Source organism: Limulus polyphemus, unplaced genomic scaffold (assembly GCF_000517525.1).
Source record: "Limulus polyphemus unplaced genomic scaffold, Limulus_polyphemus-2.1.2 Scaffold5037, whole genome shotgun sequence".
In the NCBI taxonomy this organism is placed as follows: Eukaryota; Metazoa; Arthropoda; class Merostomata; order Xiphosura; family Limulidae; genus Limulus; species Limulus polyphemus.
The window spans coordinates 13,861-20,493 of record NW_013670647.1 but is presented as its reverse complement, the minus strand read 5'-3'; the positions used below and the strand labels follow the sequence as shown (position 1 = coordinate 20,493).

The 6,633-nt window shown below is 34.1% G+C and overlaps 1 non-coding gene across 1 annotated transcript; it reads right to left on the bottom strand.

Annotated features, from left to right (window-relative positions):
- Positions 1–4,625: 4,625 nt before the first annotated feature.
- Positions 4,626–4,698, bottom strand: Trnar-ccu. The gene has a single exon. It is a non-coding gene; the product is annotated as a tRNA-Arg (tRNA).
- Positions 4,699–6,633: the final 1,935 nt, after the last annotated feature.

Sequence of the window (6,633 nt, the reverse complement as noted above, 5' to 3'; positions counted from 1 at the left end):
TTAACTTATAAATATTTAATTCATTAAAAAGAAAAAGTGTAATACCAACCATTTTTTTATGACCATGTCTTCGTATAAAGTTCTTTCTATGTTGCTCTCACATTCTTCTTTACTTTTCTGTTACATAAATATTCCTTAATTAGGACTCGTAAAACCACTTTATAAGTATTTATGTGATCTCAGACTATTTTTTGAGCTGGTTGTAGTGAACATAGTAAGGCACATACATTGAAAGAAATCGGATATGTATTTATTTTTGTAAGTGTGATTTTATATCTACATATTTATATTTGTATTAAATAACTCATTACTCTTTCTTTAGCTGTTTGTATTGCTATTAATTTTATAACATGTTAGAATGTAGCGGTTAGTTTTAAAGCATTATATGTGCCTATTTTGTCAGTTTCTCAACATGGACTCGCACTCTCTAAATAGCACTGGCGGAAGTATTTTTTGCGCATGGCACGCTGTCTTTGGGAGTCATGATAAATTTAATGATATGATACATGGGCATATCATATGTGTTATGCTTTTATTAGTGATATGCTGTAATGGCGGCAATACATGGTCAGAGAGTCGTTAGGATTACCTTGCTTTAGTTACTTCGTTCCTTTGTTGTCCATAGTGGATGTGTATTCTGCTCGAGGGGATAATACACCAATATGTAGTATCCGGTCTAAAAGGATTGTTAATGTAAAATTATTTACTGGCCGAGTATGATGTTGACTAAATGGGACAGCCGACCAATGTTGTGAGGGAACAAAGGTCACGAGGTAACATTGTCGGCTGGAGAAAGAAAACGTGTTACCTTTTTGAATTCCTGTGCGCTTTTTTAGTGCAATCCTATTAGAAGGTTATATAATGAAGCTTTACTTTTAAGATCATCGTGTTAGGTTCGAAGAAAGTCTATCCAGAGAGATCGATACCTTTTTGTGTGCGCGAGCACTTACACTACATTTTCTTTTTGTTTGTTCATTGATAAAGATTGCTTTCATTTTTACCAACTTTGTCCAGTTTCGTTACTTTACACACACTAGAAAGATTCATTTAAGTTATCTGATCAAAATAATTTTCTTTATTTCTTGAAGGAAGAGGTAGTTTATTTGAGGATTTGTCTGTCTGGTATTATCATTTTGTACTTGGAGATACCACAACACCATAGTGTTTTTCGCAGATGAACATCAGCTTAACTGGGTTCTGCCTTGTAGCCCGAAGGTCGATGTACCCATGCATGAGCCAATTGTGTTTCTAGGTTACTTAGTATGGAACAAAAGTGAATGTTGAGTAGGCGGGCTCTGGAAGATATGGTGGAAGAAGGGTCAGAAAACTGAAACGAAAACCACTATAACTTCCATCTTCTTCTGTAAAATGATTTCAGGTTATTTCTGCGCCCCAGTGGCTCAGCGGTAACTTTGTTGACTTATAACGTTAAAACTACAAACAAACCAATTGTATTACTTCCAAAGTTAAAAAGATAAAAGTTACACCAAAAACTTTAACGAAATATGGAATTGTGCAACAATTATCACAATTAAAAACTTAAATCGATCGCTTTCGGAAGTCAAAATTTCTAAAGTTTAAGAAATAAGATATATCTAATGAAATAAATTGGATTTCGTTGATTATAAATTTCTTATTTAGTTCGCGTACATTTGAAAATTAAAATATCATTTATTGTGTTATTATGAACAAAAGTGGTACTAAACGTCATAGATTTTTTGTTCAAAGAATAGAAATGTGTTCTGTTTCTTTGATTATGATACAGTTCAATCTGTTATTTTTAACTTTTTGAGGTATGCAGCTGAAACGATTCCTGTCTTCAGCCCTGTGAATAACCAAGATAAGGTTCAGTTTGTGCTACTATCCTTTTTTTTTACTGTTCATTAAGCGCATCTTTTTTATTTTACTTGTTATGACTTTAAAAAAGTATTTGCTAAAGTTAGCACGCTAACTCTGCCAATCAACCTTATCGTTACAAATAAACCTGAACGCCAGGGAAGTCACAAAACAGTATTCGTTTTCTACTTATTTTGAAATTACTACGTATTTAAGTAAAGAAGAATATGAGTAATATGACGCACGTGCGCAAGGGGGAGTGGGGTGGGGGGTCGAGGGGTTCGGCCGAACTCCCTATTTTTTTGATGTAAAACAATTATGCTTATATATTTATAGCGCAGCTTCTTATGGTATTTAACGTTTTCTACATAGTCTATATTCTTCTAATAAAGCATTAGCATTTTTTGAATTGAAATAGTCGTATGCAATGGTTTCTGTTGACAATTTGCAATTGGAAGCCGAAGATGTGTTGCTACTGTCAGGTTTTGTAGGCCGGGTACTATACAGTAGGTGTCTGTGACTTGTTGGTGATAAATTTCAACAATAAACGAAAATAAAATAGTATATTAAAACAAGTCAAACGTATATATAAATATTCGTTACACTGTTGGTTATCACAGTTGTATTTACAGCTTTAAATAATTGTCTCTTTTTCGTCAAACTTCACACACGCTGGTTAAATTACTTTAGAACACAATTGACGAGACGAATTCTTCTTCTCTGCCCTGAAGTGTTTTCTCACAATGTGGAAAATTTGCCAATTTGTTTCTGCTTTGCAGATGACAATGTGAAATTAGGGAAGAATTTATTGGTTTTGTTAAGCTAAATGAATTGCGTGGTCAAGGATATGGTGGACCATCCACTATGGCTGGCAAAAGATCTGGTGTTTAAAACCAAATTCGAGATATGCAAAGCAAGGCCTTGTATACTCATTGCGAGGGTTACTTAATCTTGCTATTATTAATAGATGTTCAGTTCTACCAATACGAAATTGTATCGATCAAGTTGAAGGATTATCTATTTGGATTAAATCGTCACCTAAACGTGAGGTACTATTAAAGGGAATCTATCAAAAAAACATCCAGCATGGAGCAGCTTCATCACGTCTTCCACTACTCAATACGTGCATTACACGCTGGGTTGAAAATATTGAAGGCTGGGAAAGGTTCTGTTTATGTCATCCATTCTTACTTCACATATGTGAGATTATTGTGTATGGAGATGATAATTTCCAAATGTTTAATGACAATTGGGTAGTTGATAATCAGAAAAATTCTATTGCTTATCTAAAAATACTGAAATCTTTTGAATTAACTTTTTTTGTTTGACATATTGTCAACGTTCCCTTTACTATTTGAAAGAAGCTTCTGTAAATTTGCAAGGTCCAAGCCAAGACATTGATTCTGGTGTTTCCCTAATAAAACAATGCTGTAAAGAACTGACTTCACTAAAAGTGAACGTAGATGATTATTCACATCGTATCTTCAATCACAACAGTAATATTGCAAACAAATCTAATATTAATGCTAGCATGTCACGAGTTAGTCAACGACAAGCCCAACGTGCATCTGCTCTCCGCAGGTTGAATAATTACCTGAGGTGTATGATAGTCAATGATTGAAATAGTTAATATGCTATTGTTGTACAGAGTTGCCTAAATTAGTAATATAATTGGGCATTTAATAACTACTCCGCATGGAGAAGTACAGTACTTTACTATAGTAAAACATACATAATTATAAAAACACACCTTTCGAAAGCGCTCAGGTTATAGGGTATTATCATTTTGTATCAAGCCTTCTTGAACCTACGTGTTTTTCTGACATCATGAATAAAACATACATATTTATGCTAAATTAGGTCTAGCTTCTCATGCAGTGTTACAACGAAATGATGATATTGTTGCGTCATCGAGATCATGTGACTATTCTCACGCCCTCTAGTTTCTAGAACTATCCTGTACCTTGGCGAATGCTCTAGTATTTAATAGATAGGGTAGGCTGGTATATAAAAGAGGGTGACAACGTGACGAGAGGAGGTAATGTGTGTGTAGATAGTGAGTAATTGAACTGCAGTCAGAAGTATTATTGACGTTCGTTGATATAGCGTTTCTTTTAGCGCGATTGTTGAAAACAAGTGTATCGCAGAGTTATATTCGGAAAGAATAAACCAGTTTTATTAAGTAAAGACTTGTGTCGTTAAAGTTTCGTTGGAACGAAGTTACGGAAAAATCAATTAACAAACGGAGACGTAACAATATGTTGACTTGTCATTGGATGTTTGTGGATTCTATGTGAAAGGTTATGCAATTGTTTAAGTTATATTAATGAAAAAATGCTTCCAGATTTAATCTCACAGCATCTAATTTTTTACAAACTTTCTGAGGGGCATGCCCCCAAACCCCCATAGCACTAGCATGCTTTGCATGCTGATTGTGCTTTGCATAAAATGTGTTGGCTTTTGATCTGACAAATTAGAACCCCCTTTTCAAACATTCTGCGTACGGCCCTGATTATTCGTACTGGAACTGACGTTAAAGAATTTCATCCGAATAAGTGTCAAATTATTCACGAAATTACTCATTAATTTTAAATTTTCTTTCGTTACTCAGTAAATTATATCTGAAAGTTGATAATCATGTATATTTCTATAGGCAATATTTTACTACGCATTGAAAATTTAAATATCGAAAAACATTATATATTTTAAATCTAGCATAATTTATGGAATAAATTTAGTTGAAAGATAATATTCGTTTTACATATAACTGAAGAATAAAAATTCTAACATACCCCTGGCGGGACTCGAACCCGCAATCCCCGGTTTAGGAGACCGATGCCTTATCCATTAGGCCACAGGGGCTTCGAAAGTAATTGTTATAAAAATAATATATACTATAACAATTTTCAATATTTTTTTTTTGTATTATTGTTAATTAATTTGTATTAATGCAAGGAAATTATGTTGTGCTGCAAATACCTTACTAATGACATAAACTTGAATGACTGAAAGCCAAGCGTGAGTCACTTTGTTCAAGTTCTTACACTACCCAGTACGCGGCCAAAACACACTGTGTGTTATTAACAAGAGTGGTAGTTCAGTGATTTTACACCTTCGGTATCTAGGAATGTGGTAATCCAAACTATCACATATTTTCAGTGGATGTGCTTTACTGGATTCTTACTTTACATACCAAATTTCAAGGCAATCCATGAAGAAATACCTGAGATATAACATCTCCAATTTTGATTGAGTTTCTTCCTCTCTTTTTTTTTCTTCGCACCAAAAGTACGGAAACTTTATTAGATAGGAAAACATACTTAACTTCTATGGATTTTCTTCAAAGTTGGTACACTGATAGATCTTTTCACCCTACAATGAGATGACTCATTTGATGTAAATATAAACCACCCGTGCAAAATTATTTAATAAAAACAGCTCAAATTTAACGAAAGTGTTTTCGTACGCTTATGCAAAAAGTCACGTGAGCTATCGATCTAACATTTTTACTACAGTTTCACCTAAGAGTAAAATTGGACCTTTTAAGTTTTTTGTTATTCGGATTAAAGATGGCTGACTTATAGCAGAAAAACTATAAGATGAAAGGATGTGCAGATACATAAGTATTGGTTAGGCCAAGCAAACTAGATTAGCAGTTTCAAAAGAATCATACGGGTGGACGGTTATTATTCATTGCCAACTTTTCAGCTCGAATTTACTAAATTTTATGAAATTATCCTAATTAAAGAGCATTTAGCGTTACATGATATTAGCTTAAATAATTATGCTTGATACGGCCGTACTGATTGCATGGGAGTGATGACTAGAAACTTAATCTAAATTCCATGGTTTTACAATAAAGGAAGCTATTATTACGTATCTGATTGTTTGTTAATTTCTGGTAGAAATTCTATCCGAGGAACTGCAGCGATGCAAGTCCTTTCGTGATTAAACCAGTTTATTTTTTCTCGATACAAACTTTTAGTACACAGTAATTCCACAGTTAGTACGTTTCTCATCACTTTAAACTTAACAACTTTTATAATACACGCTATAAATCACAGCAATTCACAATCTCGATAACTTTGCTCTCTACGAGTGCAAAACATACACTAGCTCGTAAATTACCCGAAACTCACCAAACTACTGTTCACTTATTCATACATTCAATCCCACTGGCTTTTTTCGCCAGGCTTATATACTAACTAAGAGGCGTTTCGATCGCACTCGAGCTTCCCCGATAATTCGAGAAACTAAGTCAGGCATGTGCTAACAGCATCACGTGACTTCCGGTGTGGTAACACTATTAACACTGTTTTAGAGAGGGAAACTCCCACCATATATTTTAAAGAGTCTGGTTGGTTCTGTAAAGTAAAGGTCTGTTCCAAACAATAGGGTTGCGATCCTAAAGAAAATGTGGGTTACTATCGAGTGTCACTTTCTGACTTGCTGTAGTTTGTTAGTGTGTATTGACAAAAAGTCATGATATCTAATAAAAAAAGACACCGTAGGTGTGAAAATAAGGTGAGCCACAAAAAGGATTGATTGTATACCTTAAAGGAATTAAATCAAAATTGGCAGCCAAACTGGTAGCTTAACTTATATCATTGATAAGAATTTTATAGCAAATATACATTCATTAGTTAGCTTGGCCTCATATTTTGTTTTACCCACCATCATGCCCCAAGTTGAACAAAAAACGGGTTCTTCGAGTATTAGTGGAATGCTCCTGAAGAGGCTGTAAAATCGAAACCTTGAGTGTCCAATTAATTAAAGAAAGACAACAAATTTGGTATT